This window comes from Sminthopsis crassicaudata, chromosome 2 (genome assembly GCF_048593235.1).
Source record: "Sminthopsis crassicaudata isolate SCR6 chromosome 2, ASM4859323v1, whole genome shotgun sequence".
In the NCBI taxonomy this organism is placed as follows: Eukaryota; Metazoa; Chordata; class Mammalia; order Dasyuromorphia; family Dasyuridae; genus Sminthopsis; species Sminthopsis crassicaudata.
Window position 1 is genome coordinate 210,810,232 of NC_133618.1, and position 25,116 is coordinate 210,835,347.

At 33.2% G+C, this 25,116-nt stretch overlaps 1 long non-coding RNA gene across 1 annotated transcript in view; it reads left to right on the forward strand.

Annotated features, from left to right (window-relative positions):
* The window catches only part of LOC141555362 (uncharacterized), a 114,976-nt gene extending 96,705 nt beyond the window's left edge, over positions 1-18,271 (forward strand). Inside the window, exon 4 of the long non-coding RNA XR_012486170.1 lies at positions 17,479-18,271. This is a non-coding gene — a long non-coding RNA (uncharacterized LOC141555362). The remainder of the gene's footprint in view (positions 1-17,478) is intronic.
* Positions 18,272-25,116: the final 6,845 nt, after the last annotated feature.

Consider the following 25,116-nt stretch of genomic DNA (forward strand, 5'->3'; position numbering starts at 1 on the left):
AAACAGAACATAAAGCAAATTCATAATCAAAACTATCTGGGACTGGAAAAAATAAATAGAATCATTGTAGCAGAACAAAAATCCTAACTATAAAATCAATTAAACATGAAGCTTAATAATTGGCAAATCTATAGAAAACAGTGAAAAAATACATTACTTAAAATATAATTGAAAAATTGAGGGGCAACATAGTGAAACATATATTTAGATCCATATTTTGAATGACACAATATAATTAATTTCATCTGGATCAAAGACTTAATCACAAAAAAAATGTTGAATGGGAAAAAGAGTAATATATTTAGGTTTTGATGGGGGAGATTGATTGTTATCTCTTCTACAAATAGAATAAATGATTGTGGGGAAGAAAGATGTAGCTCATCTACATAAAATAAAATTAAAAAATTTAAATTTTAAAACAATATAAGTAATATAAAAAGAAAAATACTAGATTGTAAAAATATGTATGGCAAATAAAACAAAATTTAAAATTGAACTTATTTAGAATGGCTTAAATTATTCAAGGGCACACTCAGTTGGATAAATAGATAGTGTATCAAAGAATACAGAAGAGTAAACACACATTTAAAAAATGAAGAGTAAAAATTCAGATTAAAGGAATTTTTTAATACCTTCCCACACCCACAACACTGACAAGTTAATAATTAAATTAAAAATTGATCTTGTGGAAAATCAATCAGCAAGAATTTACTAAGCACCTACCATGTGCTAGATACTATAATAGATGATGGGCATTAAATATATATGCCTGCTCTCAAGTAATTTACAGGATATATTTCTAAGTTGTTGGAATAATTTTTAAAACCACTCTTAGTAGCCTGAAAAAGTTATGCCCATAGTTATACTCCTTGTCATATTAATTTTATTTTGGGGAATAGTTCCTGAGAATATTTTTTCGAACATATTTATGGCAATATTATTTCTAATTAAAAAATGGAAACAAACTGAAAGTCCATTAATTGTAGGATGATTGAATTAATTGTCATTTATTAACATAAATGAATAATTCAATGTAAAAAGGAAGGGAGCTGTTCCAGAAGAGCAATTGCCACAAAGGGACAGAAGTTATTGAAGAATAATAGATGCAAAATAGCTTAAGGTTGATAACTTGGAAGTGCAGAGTGATCTAATCATAAGCCTCAGGTTTAAAGTTATGTAGAGTTTTAGACAAAGAGCTTCTGTGACACTAATTGGAGACTACTCTCTCATCAGTGAGTATGGCAGGCAGTGAGGCAGTCTGGAACACTGAAGTAGGAGTAATACTCTGAATTGTCTAAGAAGGAAAGAATAATGAGGGGAAGTAAACCAGGAATCCTAACTCTGTGACTGTGGTGATTTGTGAGACTTAGAACACCTACTAGCTTGAGGGCACTTAAGTATTCATACATCTGAGGGCATAGGCTGAAACCAGTCAGGTCAAATTCACTGGATTACGAAAAACAAATCACATTCATATAGTACTGTAAGATATGCCAAATACTAAAGACTTAAATTCATTGAATCTCACAACAATTCTTTGGAACAGTTTTAAGGGTGTTATGATCCATATTTTACTAATGAAGGAATTTAGGTTCAGAGAGATTATGACTCACTAATACTTCTCTCTCACACTTACTTCCCAAATGGACAGAGATGAATAGACAAAACAAGCAAGCAAGCAGGTGAATGGAGTGAGTAATAAGGAATTAATTTAAAAAAATCAGAGAATTACAATATCCCAGAGGTGGAAGGGTTGGAAGGGACCCCAGTAGACATATGGTCAACCCATATTTTAACAGGGATGCTGCAGCTGGTTACAACTGATAAGTCGTTATGCAGCCTTCTCCTGAAGATCTCCATTCCAAAGTAGCAAATCCATTTTGGAATAGTAATCTGTTAGGAAGTTTTCCCCTCATAACAAACCTAAATTAGCTGTTCTCCAACTTCCATTTATTATTGCCTCTGGGGACACATGATAGATATCTAAATACTTGAAGACAGTTTCATCTGTCTTTTCTTATCTAGACAAAATATGGCCAGTTCCTTCAACCCGAGATCATAAGGCCAAAATGAATCATCCTGTTAACTGCCTTCCTTTGAATACTCTTTAGCTTATCAATGTACCATCTAAAATGTGGCTCTCAGAACTTAACCTAATATTCTAGATGGTTTCTGACCAGGACAGAATGTAATGGGACTATTTCTCTTAATGTTACCTCTCCAGGACTTTCCCATTTTGTAGTTTTGAAACAGATTTTTTGAATCTTGAAGTATTTTGCCTTTATTTCCACTGAATTTCATCTTATTAGTATTGGATTAGAATTCTATCCAGTCAACATCCTTTTATTTCCAGCTTTTGTTATTCTCTTAGCCTTCTAGCTTTGAAGCATCTGCAATTGTGATAGAGTATCTATAACTCTATTCAAATGACTGATAAACCATAAATATAAAATTCTCTATTCAGCTTTTAAAGACCTTTATAATGTAGCTCCCTCCTATCTTTCCAGTCTTCTTGTACCTTGCTTATTTCAACACTTTATTACCCAGTGACCATTGTCCGCCTTGATGTTTCCCACATAAAACACTCTCTCTTGACTCTATATATTTTCACTTGGTATTCCTGGAGTTGTGTACCTCCTTGTCTCTCCTCTTGGCTTTCTTGGATTCTTTTAAGTCTCAATTAAACATCCATTCCTGGATTTCCTCAATGCTAATGCCTTCCCTTTGTGATTACTTGAAATTGGTGCTGTATATATCTTGTTTGTACAAAATTGTTTAAATGTTGTCTCCCCAGTTGGATTGTAAACTCCTTGAGAGCAGGGACTATTTTTGTTTTGTTTTAACTTTGTTTTCCCAGCACTTATTATAAAATCTGATACATAATAAACATATAATAAATACTTATTGGCTTTATGAAAATATTCATCAGCAACAGGCCAAGCAGAAAACCTTGAGATTCTGAGAGAAGTGATTATTTTTCTATTTGATTAATAACCAATTTTTAGTATCAGAATCTAAGATTTTCAGCAGGAGGAACTTAAAGCTTCAAGCCCACCTTCCTTTTCCACATCCTCATTAATTGTTCACAATCAGGGTTGATTTCTATCTGTCAGGGGCACCCACTTTCCTAAAGGTATTTCAGCTTTTGATGATCTCCATGATCTTTGTCTTTGGTTACTGAAAGAGACTACTGATCAACTTATTGATTATTTGCCATAATAATTTATACATTGAATATTAATTATCCAGAGACTCTATTTCTTGGGCTTTTCATTCTTTTTACACTTCACTTGAAAACTTCTAGGTTGACATCACATCATAAATGTGGTTTGATTCTAGCCAATCAACAGACTCCAAATCACCGACCTACTGTTGTCTAAGGCTCCTATCTCCATATTTTCCATAGGAATAACATGAAGGATTTTTGTCAAATGCTTTTCTAAAATGTAATTTAAACTATCTACAATACTCCTCTACTTTCAGATTAGAAATTTTATAAGAAAATGAAAAAAATATTGTCATATCCTGTTCTTTTCTTAGCATTCATCCTTTTTAACATTTCAGCATCATTTGACAGTGTTACCACTGTTTCCTTAACACTTTCCCTTTTCTTCTCAGGGTGGCACTATTCTTTCTTCTTTTAACTTTTATCTGTATGACCACATTTTCTCAGTCACTATTGTTAAATAGTCATCTGTATTACATCTCCTAATTATGAGTGTATTTTAAGGTTCTGTCTTGGCCTTTTTCTCTGTTCTCTCTACATACTTCAATAGCTTCCATGGGTTTCATTATCATTCCTTTGCAGATGACTCTCAGATTCATTATTTCAATTCGGCTCTTTCTTGAAATCCAGGCTTGCATAATGAATACTTTATTATATATAGCAAACTGGATGTCCCATAGATTTCTGAAATTCAATATGTTTAAACTAGAACTTATTATCTTGCTTCCAAAATCTTTCCCTCTTAGAATTTCTTATTTCTGTCAAAGGCAGTAGCCTTCCAGTCAATCTCTCATCTCACATACAATCAGTTTAAGTATTTTCAATTCTGCCTCCCTAATATCTATTTTTCTTGTCTATCTGTCTCTGTCTCTTTCAGTCTGTCTCTTTCAACTTGATATTCCCAAATCTCAAGTCTATACATGTCACTCTCCAGTTCAGTAAACTTTAATAACTCTCTATTAGAAGATAAAATACAAACTGTTTCAACTTTTAAGGACTTTTCACAACTTGGTTTCAAACTACCTTTCTAGTCATTGTGTTTCATTCCAGTTCCCATTTACTTCATTCTACCCAAACTAGCCTCCTTTCTATTCCTTCTATATAAAATTTAATATATCATCTCCATGTCTTTTCAGATAATTATCACCTTTTCTGGAATTGTATTCTTGCCTTGCCCATGTCTTTTAAAATCCTTAATTTCCTTCTACATTCAGCTTAAAATAAGTCTTTTCTCTTCCACTAGTTACTAAGTGATTCACTAGGCCCTTCAAATTACCTTATATTTTTATTGTATTATATTATGTTTATACATATTCTCTCTCCTTGATGTCAGTTCCTTAAAAAACAAGGAGGTTTTCATTTGTCTTTATTCCTTGAACTTAGTAGACTTATTTATTAACTTGTTTATTCATTGCCTAAAAACATGTTGATTCTTAGTGATGACTTCTTCCTTTTCTAAACATTCACTATCATGTTAATACTGTGCTTTAGAATTTTAAAGAAATTAAAACCAAGAGCTATAATTTACAGACTCTATTATTTTCTTTTTATAGAAAACAGAGGGAAGATCAAAGGAAACAAGCATTTATTAAGCATCTACTATGTACAAGGAATTGTGCTAAACTCTTTATAAACATGTCATTTGATCCATAAAACAACCCTGGGACACAGATGCCTTGATATAATAGGGAAAACATTTGTCCTTTTTTAATCCTGGAATACCTCTCCTGTTTGCTATGATATTTTATAGATTAATGTTAATGACTCAGGACTCATATCCAATAAATAAACAAGCATTTAATAAGAGCTTACTTTATGTCAAACAATGGAAAATACAAAATCATTCTTTATTCTTAAACGAGCTTGCATTCTTGTGGAGGGGACAAAATGTTTGTATGTAGGTACAGAGTCGACAAAGTCCAAGACAAGACAGCTAGTGATGGCTTGGGATTTAAAGTGTAAACTTGGCATCTTTGATGTCTAACCAGACTTTAAGCACTCCACAGTCCCTACTTTAGTCACCATTTTGGTTGCTGGAACAAATCATTCTCATTCTCCCAGTCTATTAGAGAAAGTCTTCATATGCTTGATGTAGATGATGCCATAACTCACTAATGGTCCCTGTGGTTACTCTAACTTTGGTTTAGCCTACCTGATGAAATTATTTACTGATTTGTGGCCACTGTACATGACCACTGCTACTTGGAGCCACAGGTGAGAATTGAGCAGGTCAGGCGGACATCAAAGGTGGAAACATCTTTGAAAGGGGCTTGACAGCCCTCATATCAGATATACCAATCTTCCCTGAACATCCTATACCCTATATTGGTAATTATGATTACATACAAGGTAGTTTGAAAATATACTTAGTTTGAAAAGGCCCCCTTTGAAAGATGTGCTTGATCTGAGTCTTAAAGGACATAAGGCATTATTATAGATAGAGTTTAAGAGGGAGAACATTCCAGACATAAGGGATGCCAAGTGCAGAGACTGAGAGACAGTAAACAGAACTTATGCATGAAAAACTAGAAATAGCCCTTTGTAGCTTTATCCTAGATTACATGGATAATATAAAAGAAGATTGCAGAGATAAGAAGGTACTGTCTCTCAGTCTCTGCACTTGGCCTTTTCAAATCTTATTAACAGTATGTGCTTTACACTAAGTATATTTTCAAACTACCTTGTATGTAATCATAATTAAGGCAATTTCTACTTTTTTACCAAGGTAATTTCTGTATCTTAATAATTTATTCCACATAAATGTGCTAATAAAGCATATTACTTCTGCACTTATGGATATGGTTTATATTGCCTAATAAATGGCATTGTTTCTTATCTCTTTGTAACTATTATTTCTGTGAAGCTAATCTTACTTATGTAGCATCTTAACAGTGTACAGAGATATAGTCTTTCAGTTGGAAAGAACTGGGTTTAAGTTTGGGATCTAGGTATATATAAGATACATATACAAGATACAGAATTGAAGGGAAAAATCCTTTAAAGGGGAAGACATACCATCTGAATGACCATAGTAGAGTACATTAACCTTTCAGTGTCCTAGGCAATTCTATAAACCTATAATTTACAGAGAAGATGGTGACTTATTAGTAGAGATAAGTCCTCACCTGATGCTTCCCAAACAGATGAAATCACAAGTCCAATTTTTAAAAAATGCTTTTATCATGTTATTCCTTTTTTCTGAAGTCTTAAGCTTTTTATATCTCAATTTAGTATAGAAATTGTCTGTTTCTGGAAAGCTAGACCATTGAGGTCCAATCTTTGGATGGTTTTATCAGGGAGGAAAAAATTTAAGTACAGCCCTGATACATCTGTTATTTGAGCATCAATCCTTTTAAATTCAGTGAATTTCATCACTGAATTGGTCACAGGGAAACGTATTTTTTTTAACAGCACCCAATAAGAGTATCTAATATGCCATAGAAGAAACAATGATTTGAAAAAAATTGACAATTTCAGCAAAGTTGTAGAATATAAAATAAACCCACACAAATCACCAGCATGTTTATATATTACCAACAAAACCTAGAAAGGAAATAAAAATATTTCATTTAAAATGAAGAGTCTACTTGGCAAGACACTAAATGGGTAAAACAAGCCAACATAATAAAAATGACAGTATGTAAACTAATTGACCTATTCAGTGCCATATTAATCAAACTACCAAGGAATTAATTTATGGACCCACAAAAGATATTAACAAAATTAAACTGAAGAACAAAAAATTAAGAATGTCAAGGGAATCAATAAGAATAATAAGAAGGAAGGGAGTTTAGCAGTACCTGATCTCAAATTATAACACAAAGCTGTAATCATCAAAACGTTTTGATACCAGATAAGAAATAGAGTGATTTTTCAATGAAACAGAATATGTATATAAAATACAGAAACAAATGAACATAGTAACCTTTGATAAAATAAAAAAAAATCCTAGCTATGGGACTACCCAATATTGAAACCAACTGCTGAGGAAACTGGAAAATAGTCTGGCAGAAACTGGCATAGCTTTACTCTATAATCTCAAAATGGATAAGTGATTTAGTCATAAATTGTGGTATCATAAGGAGAATAAGAAAGAAATTACCGACCTGATCTATGGATAAAGGAAAAGTTCATGAGAGGTAATATGGAAATTTATGATTATATAAAATTAAATCAGTTTTTTTATTACAAATCAATGCAGCTAAAATTATAAGAAAAAGCAGGAAATGGGAGGAAATCTTTGCAAAATGTTTCTTTGATAAAGTTCTGATTTCTCAAATGTGGGGAATTGAATTAAGTTTATAAGAATAAGAGTTATTTCCCAATTAATAAGTGGTCAAGGCATATGATCAGGCAGTTTTCAGAAGGAGAAATCAAAGCTATCAATAATATTAAATTGATGAAAAAAGGCTCTAACTCACTAATAGAGAAAAGCAAATTTAAAAAAATTCTGATGTACCAGCTCAGATTGGCTAATATGACAGAAATAGAAAATAAGAAATGTGAAAGGACCATAAAAAATAGGTACAATAATGCAATGTCATTAGAGTTGTGAAGTAGTCCAACCATTCTGGAAAACAATTTTGTAATAGGACCTCAAAGACTGCATACTCTTTTACTGCCAATACTGCCATAATGTTTATATCTCAAGTAAATAAAAAAAAAAGATGAAAAAAAAGATACATTTATAGCAGCTCTTTATGTGATGACAAAGAATTGGAAATTAAGGGAGGCCCATCAGTTGGGGACTAGTTGAACAAGTTGTGGCAAAAGAAAGTGATCGAATATTATTGTGCTCTAAAAAAATGAAAAGCAGAGTGATTTCAGCAAAACCTGGAAAAATCTGAATGAACTTATTGCAAAGTGGAATGAGCAGAGCAGGACAATAATACAGTAACAACACTATTGTAAAATTAATGAACTATGAAAGACTTAATAACTATGACTAACAAACTGACTCAATACAATTTCAAGGGACAATGAAAGAGACTATCCACTTCTAGAGAACTAATAGACTGAGTGCAAACGCAGGCATTTTTTCTATTTTTCTTTTTCCTTGTTTTTTTAATGTAGCTAATATTTGTTTTGTATAATATCTTCATATTTGTAATGAGTTTTACATTTCTCATTTTTTCTTTAGGTGAGGGTAGAATTGGGAAACAGATATTTTGGAATTGGAAATAAATTGAAAAATTAAAAATTTTAAAATTTAAGAAAATACTGATGAACTTATGAATCTTTGGTCTGATTCAAAATATTCATTTTATCAAAGCAAATATACAAATTCCTAATGTTTTAAGTCTATACTACTCTACCTCCCCTTTAAAGATCATCTGTTATATGATCCAGCCCAGCCTTTCCAGGTTGATTCCTTCCCAATTCCTTACTCATAATAATCAATAAATGCTTATTGATTTAAAACCAATGTATGCATATAAAATTCCTATATATAATGTTACAAACATATATTTACATATTCCTTTGCTGCTTACTTTACTCTGAATTAATTTCTCCACATTGTATTTCTCATATTCATAACTTTTATAGCACAATAATATCATATTATAATTGTCTATAAGCTCTTTGAAGATAGGGTCTGTCTTTCTTTTTGCATTTATTTTTCTGGCATATAGTAAGCACTTAATAAATGTTTTTTGACTTGAGCACTGAACTTCATTGAACTGGTTATGATTTTAATAGACAGAAGAAATAAGGGAGGAACAGGAAAAAATCAATATAAAGGCATTTGAAACAGTGGAAGGAGTAAGACTTATTGCACATAAAGTATTGTCCACAGGCAAATGTAAAGATAAGAACAGGAATTTTATCACATAGAAGAAAAAAATGGGTAGCAAGTACGTGGATTCAGTGGCATTAGGTTGATTAGGTTGTTGGGTATGAAATTAATCAATTCTTACCCAATAAGCACTTAAGATCCTTTTTTTGAAGTAGATATTGGGATAGGGAGAAATAATGTATAAATTTGAAATGATGGAGTTTGGTTATGTCACAGAAGTACTTGAAAGTGAGTCACAGGACTTTAGGAATGAAGGAGCTTAAGACTTTCTGTTGAGAAAGAGAATACTTAGTATAGATTTTGACTGTAATTTTATAATGGTGGGTAATCTCATCACAAATGAAATTAATAGCCTCTCAACAAAATAGTCTTAGTAGGTATTACTGTAAAAATTGAAAACACAAACATGCATCTCCTTGTGGACAACTTTGTGATGAGCTTCTCTCAATTTAGTTAGACTGGTTCTCAAAGTGTCCCACTAGTAGCATTTCTGTGTTGTGAAATATCTAGGAAGATTTCTAGCATGTTCCCTGGACCCTTTTGGGGGGAGGGAATTAAAATTTGGAAGAACTGAAATCAAAGTCACACAGGTTGGACAAGCAGGAATGGGTTATAAGCTACATTGTTGTAAGGTAATCTCAAATAAATGATATCACATATTAATTTGAATATGATTATTCTATGGAGCTCATAGCATTAAACACATTGTAGAGAAAAAAATAATCATTTATGAATTGGAAAAAAATCCTGGATATTTGATTAAACTATGCCTCACTTATTCACACTTGTAGGAAAGAAGTAGAACTTCCTTCTTTCCTTCCTTCCTTCCTTCCTTCCTTCCTTCCTTCCTTCCTTCCTTCCTTCCTTCCTTCCTTCCTTCCTTCCTTCCTTCCTTCCTTCCTTCCTTCCTTCCTTCCTTCCTTCCTTCCTTCCTTCCTTCCTTCCTTCCTTCCTTCCTTCCTTCCTTCCTTCCTTCTTCTCTCTTGTTTCCTTTTTTTTCAATAACTAAAAAATGTTGTGTATACAGTGGCTAATAAGTACTTGCTCTGTAAAATACAAAAAAAGTCTGTCTAAAAACATTATTTAGTATGTTTGTGCATATTTCTGACCTTTTAAGGTCCATTTGTATTCTTCTTTCTTTCCTGTGTAGCTGCATTGACTTTCATTATCTATTTTTGCCTAGAGTATGCAATCCAATTTTCAGTCTGTTTGATAATGTTCATATGGAAGCCAATTTGTAATTTCCCAGAAAACTGTCAGCAGACACCAAGTCAGATGTTTTACAAATGCCAAATACAAAAAGCCACATTATACCTACTTTATTTCTTCCAGTAATTTTGAAACAGTTTGGAAATTGTACTACCAATTTGGTGGTTCTTCCAATGCTATTCTCGTTCATTATTTCATCGTCTTTCAAATGATATTTACATATTTTCCCCCAAAATTTCCAGATCATCTCATCGTGCTCCAAACTGGTAAAGCACAACCTAGTTCAGGAAGGAAGAGATGTGACAGAAAATTAAATATTATTTTTTTCTGTTTTTCCATGTGCTAATACTCAATTAACTTCCAAATATCATTAATCTTGGTACTTTTGGAAAATTGGATTTTACAGTTCTTTTATAACTGTTCACTTGGTTATTGTAATTAAGATGAATTATGAAAGTGAACTGGGGTTGAAAACTAAAGTTAGTGAATAGAAAATTGCTTTGGGGGCCCTGCATTGTTTTAAATGTCATGTGTTGATTAGAAGTTTCTTAGAATTTTCTTGCATAAATTCAAAGGAAAGCATTGGCTCTACTAAAGAAAAAAAATGTTAATTTCAACAAATACCCATATTATCTATATGTTGCTCTCCAATTAAGGATTATCATCAAAAAAGGAAAAGAGAGTTTCTGATAATCAAATCTATTATTTCTAAGATGTAAACACACAACAGAACTGTAAGATTTATTGATAATATTGAAACTATCTATAGGAAACTTTCATAAAATATCAGAAGACATGAAATAACATGGACAATGTTTCTCAAACCTTAATATAAATGCTAGCTATTATTACTATTGTTAGTCTTACCACTACTTGTGTATTACAATCTTAGTACAGCTCTGAGAAGTTGATATATATATATATATATATATATTCTAAATATACATATATACTTATATGCATATACATATATATCTGTCATATATATATCTTATATATATACTTATATGCATATACATACATATATATCTTAACTTCTCAGAGCTGTACTAAGATTGAAAGATTACCACAAGTAGTGGAAAGACTAATAATACTAATAATAGCTAACATTTATATTAGAACTTGAGAAACATTGTCCATGTAATTTCATATCTTCTGATCTTAGTATGTTTATGTATATATATATATATGTACATATATATATATATATATATATATATATATATATATATATATATATATATATATATATAAATTGTTCCCAATAAATAATTTCTATTCAGAATAATAAAGACTTCTACTGTATGGCCCACAAATGTTAAAGGTTACAGTTTTGTCCTGAGACTGGATAAGAAAACCAATGTAGAGTACAGTTTAATGTCAATCACAGGTAGGTCAGAAGAGGATAAACCTAAGGGTTGAAAGAAATTTTTTTCTGTCAGGTGCTATGTTCATTGTTTTATCACTCCTTCTTTCTATTGCTATTTACATGTTTCTCTTCTCTTCTTTGGGTGATGGAGCCCAGTTTATCCAATAGATTATTATCCAATAGGTTATTATTATTAACCAACAGGAAGTTATCATAGTTATCCCCAAACCTAGAACATCCAAAAATTAAAATATCCAGCATTTATGTAGTACTCTGAGATTTTTAAAAACTTTTACATATGTTGCCCATTTAATCCTTATGACATTTCCGTAAGGTAGATGACAACATTATCTCCTTTTCTGATGAGAAAACTGAGATAGAGAAAGGAATGAGAGGCAGCATAGAAGCCCAATTATTTCCAAATTGCTCTGGAAAGGATTAAAAAATGAGAGATGAAATAGTCAAGAAATTCAAGTAAAAACTATAGTAAGTATATTTTGCTAACCTAGGTAAGCTCTAAGAAATAACTTAAAATGTGTGTGTTTTAAAGAGTTGAACATAGAAAAACTGAGGTCTGGGAGTACCATGCACGAAAGCCCTCCAGCATACAATGATGATAATAATAATAATAATACACTCACTTACCTAGACAGCAAATAATCCAATATATGTTAAACATGTACAATTCTTCTATACATGTTTTCACAGTTATCATGCAGCACAAGAAATATCAAATCAAAAAGGGAAAAATGAGAAAGGAAACAAAATGCAGCAAACAAAAATTTGAAAATATTATGTTGTAGTTCACATATAGTCCCCATAGTCCTCTCTCTGGTTGCAAATGGCTCTCTTCATCATAATATCACTGGAACTGGCCTGAATTATTTTATGATTTCAAATCAATCTTTATTAAGTGCTTATTTTGTGGCCAAGGACCATACTAGGACCTGACCATACAAAGGCAAAACCTAAGTAGTGCTTCCCCACAGGAGACTTGTGGCAGGTAATGTTTTCTATATAATGTGTCCAGTATCTGCCTTTCAATCCCTCTTTGAAAGACAAATATTATGTGGAACTATTGGATAAATGAATTGCCTAATCTCTGCTCTATGGCAAGTATTGACTGACTGCTTTTTGCAATACTCTTGTGTCAGAAATTGATCTGTGTTGTTAGAGTTCCTTCCATGTCTGCATGTAATGGTCCTCTAAATATTCTTCTTGGTATACCCCTCCAGCTAAATTAATTGGAATAGTGATATCTTAAGTACCTATAATTTCATCAGTGAGTATGCCCTTCTCCCTCTGTTGATTCACAAACGGAGAATCTCTTAGTGTTCCTGTGTCTAAACAATTAACATCCTGCAATCAAGCAAGCAATGAGCTCTTTCAAAATCAATCTAAGTCATCTAGGTGGCATAATGCTAAGCCTGGAGTCAGCAAGACTTGAGTTCAAATTCAGCTTCAGACATGGACCAACATGAGATCTTGGGCAAGTTACTTAACCTCTGTCTCAGTTTGCTAAGATGTAAAATTGGGATAATTATTGTACTTACCTCCTCGGGTTGTTGTAAGGATCACATGAGACCACAATTGTAAAATACTTAACATAGTACCTGGCACATAGTAAGCAATATAAATACATATATGCATGTTATACATAATAATTATTATTTTCCTGTGTATGTACCAAACCTTGCTGATAAAGGCTCCAAGAATCCAGGATCACCTGCATACCAGAATGAAGCATTAACAGAGGAGAGATACTGTAGGATTAATCCGCTAAATAATAATTATTAATATTATATTGGATATTAACTTAACAAATAATAAGAAGCCATGTAGCAAAACAGATAGAGGGTTGTCTTTGGAGTCAATGGAATGCTTTCAAGTCCAACCACAGACATATTAATGGTACAATATGACTGGTTCTAGCAGCCTTCCTCCCCTACTCCAATTGTAGTTCAAATGCTGTGAGATTACCCTAATCTTCTGGATTCTACCAGTATTCATTCTATAGCTTGTCTGCCAGTCTTTCAAAGGACAGGTTGACTTTTTTTATTCATTTTATTTTATTTCTTTCTAAGTTAGTGCATCCTTTAAACACCTGAATAGGGTTTAAAACTTGCTCATGAGAACTCACATATTGATAGGACTTTGTTTTGAAAAATACTTTCCTCATCATATGCCATGGTTGTTGAGGGCTAAACTGAAAGAAGAGGGTATAGTTTTGCTATTAGTAGTCTAGGACTTGTTATGGAGATTGCCTATTCAGATAATGGTTCAACTCCCAAACTACCAATCTTTCTTAAATTTCTGGCCATGATCTTTACTGATTCACTTTTAACACAAGATGTATATATAAAACTTTTTTTAATTAATAGTTTTTATTTACCAGATATATGCATGGGTAATTTTACAACATTGACAATTGCCAAACCTTTTGTTCTAATTTTTCCCCTCCTTCCCCCCCCCCCCAGATGGCAGGTTGACCAATATATGTTAAATATGTTAAAGAATAAGTTAAATACAATATATGTATACATGTTCAAACAGTTGTTTTGCTGTACAAAAAGAATCGGACTTTGAAATAGTGTACAATTAGCCTGTGAAGGAAATAAAAAATGTAGGTGGACAAAAACAGAGGGATTGGGAATTCTATGTAGTGGTTCATAGTCATCTCCCAGAGTTCTTTTGCTGAGTGTAGCTGGTTCAGTTCATTATTGCTCTATTGGAACTGATTTGGCTCATCTCATTGTGATTGACACAGCCATCAGAATTGATCATCGTATAGTATTGTTGAAGTATACAAGGATCCTGTAAAATAATAATGTCCTGCTCATTTCATTCAGCATCAGATCATGTAAGTCTTTCCAGGCCTTTATGATTTTAATGGGAATCTTAAAAATAAAATATTCTCTTTCAAGGGTGAATATCTACACTATTATAGTGTAGGGGACTACATAGAAATAGGGGACACTACAGAGGAAGTCAGGGTAGGAAAGAGCTGAAAGATCTTCTTAGGCTCTGTCGCCCCAAGAAATGGGCTTCAGGTTTTGGTCTAGTTTATTTTGTCCTTTGCAATTCTAGGTGAAGGAAGTGGAGTCCCCACTTGGGTAGCTAGAGCCATGAAAACTTTGGAGACTAGGATTACAGAGTAGATATAGAAACTAATACGGAAAATCTCTAAAATGCTCAAGGTGGACATTGTACTTGGAACTTCATCAGGCAAATATATATTAACTGAGCCAAATGGTAAACTTAGTCTCCATCCTCTCCTCAAAAGGGAGAAGCAGGGAAGAGATGGATTTTGCCCCAGAAGTTCTATATGTTTGTTCTTGTTATACTATTGAAATAGTCCTTTGTAAAAGAAAAAAAAAAGAATAAATAAGGTCACTACATCAAATAGAATTGTTTTCCTGTCTCCATTTATTAATCCTCTTTAAACTAGATATTATCCGCCTTTATGAAACATCAGAAGTGGAATTTCATCCAGTACCTTCCCAGGAAAGAACAGTTAAATGTATTTATCATGAACATTTTCACTCATGGTAATAGCTGAGGGAGCCCCATGTCTGTTCTACTGATGCAATACAGTAACCCAGGGCATATCCACTTGTCCCATTAGAGTTGGTGCAAGCTCTGTAGGCAAATTGAATTTGACATTAGGGTCTCTTTCAGGTAATCTTTATCTCTACCTCCTAATTCCCAGTGTTTTCAGGTATCCTCATTTAAGCTGTATTTTGTTTCTATCATGTGATCAAGGTATTAGTGATATGTACTTTGAGGGCATGTTTTCTTTCTTTCTTTCTTTCTTTCTTTCTTTCTTTCTTTCTTTCTTTCTTTCTTTCTTTCTTTCTTTCTTTCTTTCTTTCTTTCTTTCTTTCTTTCTTTCTTTCTTTCTTTCTTTCTTTCTTTCTTTCTCTCTCTCTCTCTCTCTCTCTCTCTCTCTCTCTCTCTCTCTCTTTCTTTCTTTCTTTCTTTCTTTCTTTCTTTCTTTCTTTCTTTCTTTCTTTCTTTCTTTCTTCTTCTTTCCTTCCTTCCTTTCTTCCTTCCTTCCTTCCTTCCTTCCTTCCTTCCTTCCTTCCTTCCTTCCTTCCTTCCTTCCTTCCTTCCTTCCTTCCTTCCTTCCTTCCTTCCTTCCTTCCTTCCTTCCTTCCTTCCTTCCTTCCTTCCTTCCTTCCTTCCTTCCTTCCTTCCTTCCTCCTTCCTTCATCTATCATCTTATCTGTTGACTATTGTAAAATGGAATGGTTGATGACTTTATTATTCCCTTTGATTTGCTCAGGTTCCTTTACCATGCAGAAGAGGCCTGACTTGGAAACAGATAAAACTGAGCATTCCTTGTTGGACATATCAGAAATTCCATGCAGTATTTGTGGATTGGAAGTTCCTTGCAGTACTGGTACACTGAAGCCAGAACTTCTCCTGCTATGCCAGATAACCACCTAAAACTAATACATATAAACTGCCAGTTTTGAAAATACAGAGATGACCTGATAAAGACTACTATGTGATTCCACCCTCTCTCCCTAATCTCCTCCTCTGATTTTTGTCTTAATAACCCTGCTGCCTATGCCCCATTTGGAGCTCAGTTCTTTGTTCCCATGTAGGGAATAGGAATTTTTTAGGAGGAATGAAGCCATGGATACAACCTAGCTGTTTTATCTTTCTTATACAAAACTCTGGGAAAAAATAAAGTTTGACATGATTTACCGCTCTCTGTCTGTCTGTCTGTCTGTCTTGAGGTTTTCCTCTGGTAACAAAAAAAAAAAGGAAGAATGCATTGAGTCTCTGAGCTGGATACAATTCTTCCAGCCTTTTTCTTCTATGTTCAGCAGAAGCCCTCTTTTAAACTGTCTGGCTTCAGGACTTTCTGAATGGAGTTTGGCATTAAAAAACAACATACTTTTCCTCTCTCTTCTGTCCCAACCACAACTGTTCTAATTGATAGAGTTTATATGGCCGTGGCTGTGTCTTTTGTTGTTGAATTCACTGCGTGTGTGTGTGTGTGTGTGTGAGCGTGTAGTTTGCATATACAATTTGTTTAAATATAGTGTGTCAAACTGCTGCTACCTGTGTAGCAGAACTACAGAGTTTGGGTTTTTGCAGTTCTGGGCACCAAGATTTAGGAGGGATATTAGAGTAAGAGCAGAGAAGGACTCTAGGGAGAAGAGTCCATATCTTATAAAGATTTGTTGAAGAAATTGAAGATGATTATTCTGGAAAACATAAAGCCCAAGGAAGAAATGACAACTTTCTTCTAATCTTAAAAGAGATTAAATTTCATCTATTTTGTCCAACAGGCCCGAACTAAGTGGAAATTGCAAAGGGGAAAATTTAAGCTGATATCATAGGAAAATTTCCCAAAAAATTATAGATGGACAACAGTGAGATAGATTTTTTTGAAAGGTAATAAATTCTTCCTTCTTGGAAATTTTCAAGCATAAGCTGCATGACTACTTGTTGGGTGATTGATAATAGTGCTTTTATTTTGGCATATTACTTTTTGCATTTGATGGTCCAGAGGTCCCTTCTATTTCTTAAATTCCACATTTCTATTTATGCATATCACTTAGTGAATAGTGATCTGTACATATGTACAATATCTGTACATAAGTTACCATCCCCCTCAATTTGATTATAAATTCACAACTCTTCAGTGCTTGTTGGTAAATAGTTAACTTTAAGAAGGAGCTGAGGTCTCTTGTAGTTGATTGAATGATTCTAAATATCTCCTGCCAATCACGTTTTAACCCTATCTAATTTTGCCAAAGGTTAGGAAAATCAAGACAAAAATCTAAAGAAGTTCGAATCTAAGAGATAATATTTAGAGGCACTGCTGATCTTCTATTTTTCTTGATTCCTCTCTTTTTACAGCACCTGGTTGGCTTACAATAGGCAATAGCAACAGAAAAGGCCAGCTCAGCTATCAAGAACAATCCATTAAATTTCCCAGGAGGAATTCAGGAGATTTTCTTCCAAGTGTAGCGAAGAGACCCTAACTCTGTTCTTTCCAGGTCTCTTATTAGACTGTATTTAACTTTAATTCCAAAATACACTCTTTTCATTTCAATAACAACTCCTTTTATGCTGTGTTTGGTTAGCAAGTTTATTAAAGGAGTATTTTTTGAGACAGATTTTCAGACAAGGCATACTAGAGCAGCTGGATTGAAGGAAGGAAGATTCTCCCAAGGGCATGTTTTCAAGCTGAAGAGGAAAAAAAGGTAAAACCTGAAGTTCACATATCCATTAAAAACTAGGATTATGATTTCAAACCTGCTGTTCAGTATTTTTTAAATTTTCAATTTGAAAAGCCACAATATCTGAAAAACAAAATTCTTTAAGGAATTTGCAAATGACTCACTAGCTGAGCTGTAATGCTCAGTCACACACACTAAGTTCTGCACAATCATGTTGCTCATAAAGAGTTGGAATGCCTCAGCTTGGTTCCAGTGTTGATCACAGCCATGAATGTCAGGAACTTTTTGCTCTAATTGCTGAAGGTTATGTGATTTAGGGCAAACCACTTAACTTCTCAGTGTCTGTTTTCTCACTCGTGAAATGAGCATGACTACTTATCCACAGGAATTTAAGGGAACTAATTAATGTTCATAAAGGACATATGGGGGAAAAGGAAAAAAATGCTAGTGTTACCATTAAAAAATACCCACTATGAATATTTCTAGCGTTTTCAATAATCATAAGAAATACAAAACCAGGGCAAGATCACTGAACTTTTCTATAGGGTACTAAATTTAGAGAATATTTACACTCTACCAATGGGTAAAAATAATTGAGATGAATAATTAATTTGTAAGAATTACTAGTGGTATTTGGTTTGGCCCCATATTTCTTTCTCCCATACTGTCATTTTTCCTCCAGGGTAGACTTTATAATGTTAGAAGAGCTCTGTTTTCTTGCACCAGAGTAGTGTCCTAGATAGCTACCTGAATGGGCCATTATGTTCTGAGATCTGACCTCTTCAGCCTCCTCAAGTGAATTTGTCTCAAAAAGATACTTATGTTACTTTCCTTAAGAATATTTTGGAACGAATTCTCAATCTATAATTCCACTTAGAGCAGTTTATAGGTATAATTCTATATAAACATATCTTTTTTATGAACTTAAAGATTGTATCTGAAATTGAACGATTATGTAGCTTTTTAAAAGGTTTTTAAGTTTTTAAACAAAATTAACAGGATTAATTTTAATTTTAAATTAATTTAAATTTAATTTTAAAATGTAATTAACTCTAAATTTGACAAGATGGTAAAACAAAAAAAATGCTTTGTGTTCTCTTCTGGATTCTTTTTGTTTTTTCCTGCTTAGCTAAAAATCATTGAATTTTTCTCTTGGCTTTTGGTTGTATCACTTTAAATCAACTCATTCCATGTCATATAAAAAGCTTCTTTATTTAATTTTCTATTACTTCTATTCTGTCATGTCTATTTAATTTTCTTTAATCTCATTGGGAGAAGAAAAAATCAGGTACCAATCATTTCTTGGATTTTATATTTAGAGAAACTGAGAATAAGAATTTTATGAAAATATCTGCTTCATTGTAGAAGAAGGAACAATTTAATTGTATGATACTTGGATATATAAAATAAGTACTAAGAATACAAATAATTAGTACAATGTATTTATATTTTCTTACACAAAATACAATTTTTGAAGCAGATATGAATCTTTTCACTTTTCTTCTCTTAATGATAAAATATGATATCACACATTAAGGGTACTTATAATATTTGTCTAAGTGAAGGAAATATTTAGGATCTGAGCAGTGAGAATAAGGTTGCTATCTTAACTATTTGAAGTATCTTCAATGGAAAGGGGATTAAATTATTTCTTCTTCTCCATCACTGATAAAACAGGAGTAAATATTATAGGGAGAATTAAAAATCCTTTTACACAAGAGCTTGGTAAATAATAGAATTGTCTCAATTTTAAATTCTTAGCAATTGGAATATTGAAATGGGCTTCTTTAAAAAGTAGTATCTTTTTTATTTCTGGAGTTATTTAGGGAAAGGGTACATGACTAATAAATCAATCATTTCATAAACATTTATTAATATCCTACTATGTTTTAAACACTATGCTAAGTGCTAGGAAAACAAAAAAAATAGTCCCTCCATTAAATATATTTACAAACTTATGAAATATTGTGGATATTGTAGAAAGGAATTAATTTGTCAGGTAATGTTTCGGCTAGATGACCTTTGAATTCCCTTCCAAATTTGAAATTCTATGCTAACTCTTGTCTCCTCTAGAAAATAACTTTTTAAACTTAAAACTCTAATTTTAATTTTCTGACAATCAAACAACAGTCAGAAAATGAAGGGAATAGATTTCTGTTACACATACATGCATTAGCATACATGTGAATCATCAGGATCAAGACACTAGTTGAATCTTTATATGTTTTATGGAAAATTAATCTCTAAAGGGCAATTGAACTTATTATGAAGAAATATTATTAGAATAGTAAAAAAAAGGTTCATTATAAATTACTCAGCTGGCTTTTATAATCCTGACCTATCCTGTTTTAATATCTATGAAGTTATCTTCTGTTTCTAATTGGACTTTATCCTATTGGTTAGAAAAGAATAAATTGTTCACTTTGGAGAAGTACAATAATTCTTCTGGGCAATTATGGTACCATTTAGTGCATTAGAAGAGGTAATTTTCTAAATGGTAGTCTAGCATTAATGCCCTCTTGAAACAGAATAATTTACTTCTTACCTGGTAAGATCAAGAACATTTTTTTTTAAAGTACAGAATTCAATGACTACACCCAATGAATATATAATTTATTTAATTTCCAGTGTGTGAGTTGTACTTTAACAATACAGAAATGTACCCACATGTTGCATCAGGTGTATAGCGAGGACAGTAGAGTTAATGGGACTTCTGTTGTTGCAAGAATCTAAGTTCTTTTAATTTACCCTGGTTGTAGAAGTTTGCAATGAAATAGATTTAGAAAAAATAAGTCTTCCTTGTTATTTTTTCCCTTAGTGATCTCATTCATTTCTGACGTTCATATTTATATCTCTATCCTCAAATTCTCTCCAGAGCATCAGTTATGTTTCCAATTCACTTTGCAGTATCTGCTTTTGCCACCACAAGTCAACATGCCTTAACTTGAATTAATCACTGGCCCAATGTAATTTGTTCTTTTCCCAACTTTTCTGCTTCTGTTAATGGCCATAACATTTTCTCAGTCATTTAGGCTCATGATCTTGGAGTCATTTTGACTGTCCATTGTCTCTTTTTAAAACAATTTTGTTGACATGTTTAGATTTTACTTTGCAAACATTTATTTCATTCTCTTACCCAATATATTAAATCATAGAATCTTAGAAATTTATGAGTAGAAGGAAAACTTGGAGGACATCTAATTTAATTACCTTATTTTACGGAGGAGTAAAATACAACAGGTAAATGTTTACTAATTATATTTTAAAGCATAAGCAAATTCTACATATGAAAAATTCTAAGTTAAGAAAAATAGACCCGCACTTCACACCATACATGAAGATAAGATCAAAATGGGTTCATGACCTAGGCATAAAGAATGAGATTATAAATAAATTAAAAGGACATAGGATAGTTTACCTCTCATACATATGGAAAAGGAAGGAATTTATGACTAAAGAAGAACTAGAGATCATTATTGATCACAAAATAGAAAAATTTGATTATATCAAATTGAAAAGGTTTTGTACAAACAAAACTAATGCAGACAGGATTAGAAGGAAAGCAATAAACTGGGAAAACATTTTTACAGTCAAAGGTTGTGATAATGGCTTCATTTCCAAAATATATATAGAGAACTGACTCTAATTTATAAGAAATCATGCCATTCTTCAATTGATAAATGGCCAAAGGATATGAACAGACAATTCTCAGAAGAAGAAATTGAAACTATTTCTAGCCATATGAAAAGATGCTCCAAGTCATTATTAATCAGAGAAATGCAAATTAAGACAACTCTGAGGTACCACTATACACCTGTCAGATTGGTTAGAATGACAGAGAAAGATAATGCACAATGTGGGAAAACAGGTACATTGATACATTGTTGGTGGAATTGTGAATACATCCAGCCATTCTGAAGAACGATTTGGAACTGTGCCCAAAAAGTTATCAAACAGTGCGTACCCTTTGACCCAGCAGTGTTACTACTGGGCTTATATCCCAAAGAGATCTTCAAGAAGGGAAAGGGACCCACATGTGCAAGAACGTTTGTGGCAGCCCTCTTTGTGATGGCCAGAAACTGGAAACTATGTGGATGCCCATCAGTTGGAGAATGGCTGAATAAATTGTGGTAAGAAATGACCAGCAGGATGATTTCAGAGAGACTTGGAAAGACATGAACTGATGCTGAGTGAAATGAGCAGGACCAGGAGATCATTATACATGGCAACAACAAGACACTATGATGATCAATTCTGATGGACGTGGCTCTCTCCAACAATGAGACGAACCAAATCAGTTCCAGTAGTCCAAATAATGAACTGAACCAGGTATACCCAGAGAAAGAACTCTGGGAGATGACTATGAACCACTACATAGAATTTCCAATCCCTCTATTTTTGTCCGCCTGCATTTTGGATTTCCTTCCCAGGTTAATTGAATACTATTTCAAAGTCCGATTCTTTTTGTACAGCAAAATAACTGTTTGGACATGTATACATATATTGTATTTAGTTTATACTATAACATATTTAACATGCCATTGTTCAACCTGCCATCTGGGAGAAGGGGTGGGGGGAAGGAGGGAACAAAAGGTTTTGCAATTGTCAATGTTGAAAAATTACCCATGCTTATATCTTGTAAATAAAAAGCTATAAAAAAGTAAAATATTATGTACAATTTAAAAAAAAAAACAAAAAAAATAAAATAGCTGTTTGAATTAGGGATATATGTGTAATATTATTTATCTTATCAAAGAATATTTATAGATGGAATGGCAAGATTTCCTTATTGTGTGTCAAATATGATTTAACTAATAAAATTTTCTATGAAGTAAATTACACTAGCAACTTAAGAAGGAAACTAAAATTTATCAGGTATGTATTTTGTGCAAGTCTCAGTGATAAAAATACATTTTAAAATATTAACTCATTTGGCCTTCATAATAACACTGAAAAATTATGCTATTACCATCTTATTTTATAGTTGAAAATACTGAAACAAGCAGAAGTTAACTGATTTGATCAGGGTCACATAGTGAGTTCAGTATTGAAGGCCAGGTTTTGAATTTAGGCCTTCCCTTCCCTTCCCTTCCCTTCCCTGCCCTGCCCTGCCCTTCCCTGCCCTGCCCGGCCCTGCCCTGCTCTTACCTGCCCTTCCCTGCCCTGCCCTGCCATGCCCTTCCCTGCCCTGCCCTGCCATGCCCTGCCCTGCCATGCCCTGCCCTGCCCTGCCCTGCCATGCCCTTCCCTGCCATTCCCTGCCATGCCCTGTCCTCCCATGCCCTTCCCTGTCATTCCCTGCCCTGCCCTTCCCTGCCCTGCCATTCCCTGCCCTGCCCTTCCCTGCCATTCCCTGCCCTGCCCTGCCCTGCCCTGCCCTTGGATATTTTTCTTTTAAAGTTTCCCATAGTTTCTATCATCCTAATGCTCTCTTCTCCCCAAATTTGGAGTTAATTTCATAGAAATACAGAATGCCAATGTTTCAGAAAGCCATGGATTTCTTCTAGTCTAATCCCCTGCCTAATATGGAAGCTCTTTTTTTACAATCCCTCACAAGTCCAGGTTTTGCTTTAATCACCTCTAGTGACATAATCTAATCAAGAGATTATTCCATTGGTAAGCAGACTATATATATATATGTATATGTATATATATATATATATGTATATGTATATGTATATGTATATGTATATGTTACTTTTTTACAGTTTTTATTATAGCTTTTTATATACAAAACTTATGATGGGTAATTATTCAACACTGACCTTTGCAAAAACCTCTGTTTCAACTTTTCCCCTCCTTCCCTCCATCCCCTTCCCTAGATGTCAGGTAGTCCCATACATGTTAAATATGTTAAAGTATACATTAAACACAATACATGTATACATATTTATACAGTTATTTTGCTGCACAAGAAAAATCGGATTTAGAAAGAAGGTAAAAATAACCTGAGAAGAAAACAAAAATGCAAGCAAACAACAGAAAGAGTACAAATGTTATGTTGTGGTCAGAGTTCTTTCGCTGGGTGTAATTGGTTCTGTTCATTAATGGTCAACTGGAACTGATTTGGTTCATCTCATTGTTGAAGAGAGCCACTTCCATCAGAATACATCCTCATACAGTATCATTGTTGAAGTGTATAATGATCTCCTGGTTCTGCTCATTTCACTCAGCATCAGTTCATGTAAATCTCTCCAAATCTCTCTGTATTCCTCCCGTTGGTCATTTCTTACAGAGCAATAATATTCCATAACATTCATATACCATAATTTACCCAACCATTCTCCAATTGATGGACATCCATTCAACTTCCAGTTTCCAGCCACTACAAAGAGGGCTGCCACAAACATTTTGGCACATACAGGTCCCTTTCCCTTCTTTAGTATTTCTTTGGGACATAAGACCAGTAGTAGCACTGCTGGATCAAAGGGTATGCACAGTTTGATAACTTTTTGAGCATAGTTCCAAATTGCTCTCCAGAATTGCCGGATCCATTCACAACTCCACCAATAATGTATCAGTGTCCAAGTTTTTCCAAATCCCCTCCAACATTTGTCTTTATCTTTTCCTGTCATCTTAGCCAATCTGAAAGGTATGTAGTGATATCTCAAGAGTTCAGACCATTATATTTTAATGCTTTGATGATTGAGATCATCATTAATGTTTAGTTCATTTCTAACAATTCACATTGTTGCTCATTTATAACTTCTTATTCCATGGGATTAAATATTTTATATAGTAAAATCTATAAAACAGAAAATGTTAAAAATTCCAGTTAATAGATCAACACTGAGGCTATTCATAAACTATCACCTGTGCTCTGGGCATACTTCTTTTTCTGGTCTTAGAGGTCCTTAATTATGATTTTGAATGTTATTTCTTGCAATCAGATCACTAATATGCTGTAGCCTATTTATCTTCATACATGTCTTTCTATTGCCTTTTGGATCAACTACAATTTATATCAAAACATCACCAAAATATAGGTATTGAATATATTTGTTTTTATGTCAGGAAGTAGATTGGGATAAATGAAAGGTTCAGCCCATATTTTAAAACATCTATTCAACTCTTGGCCCATTAATTGTCACTTGTAGTGCTCATTCAAGATTTAATTGCATGTTATAATATGAAGAATATGCATTGTTTTTTCCAGTTTGTATTTGCTAGGTAAACACTTTTTTTTTTAATAATCGTGAACCTCATTGAAGAGGAGCCATATAAGACAATCAGGTATTACATATAAACACCTGAAAAGAAGTTTATTTTATAGGATTTATTTTTCTTCTATTTGGACTGTATTGAGGAAATCTTT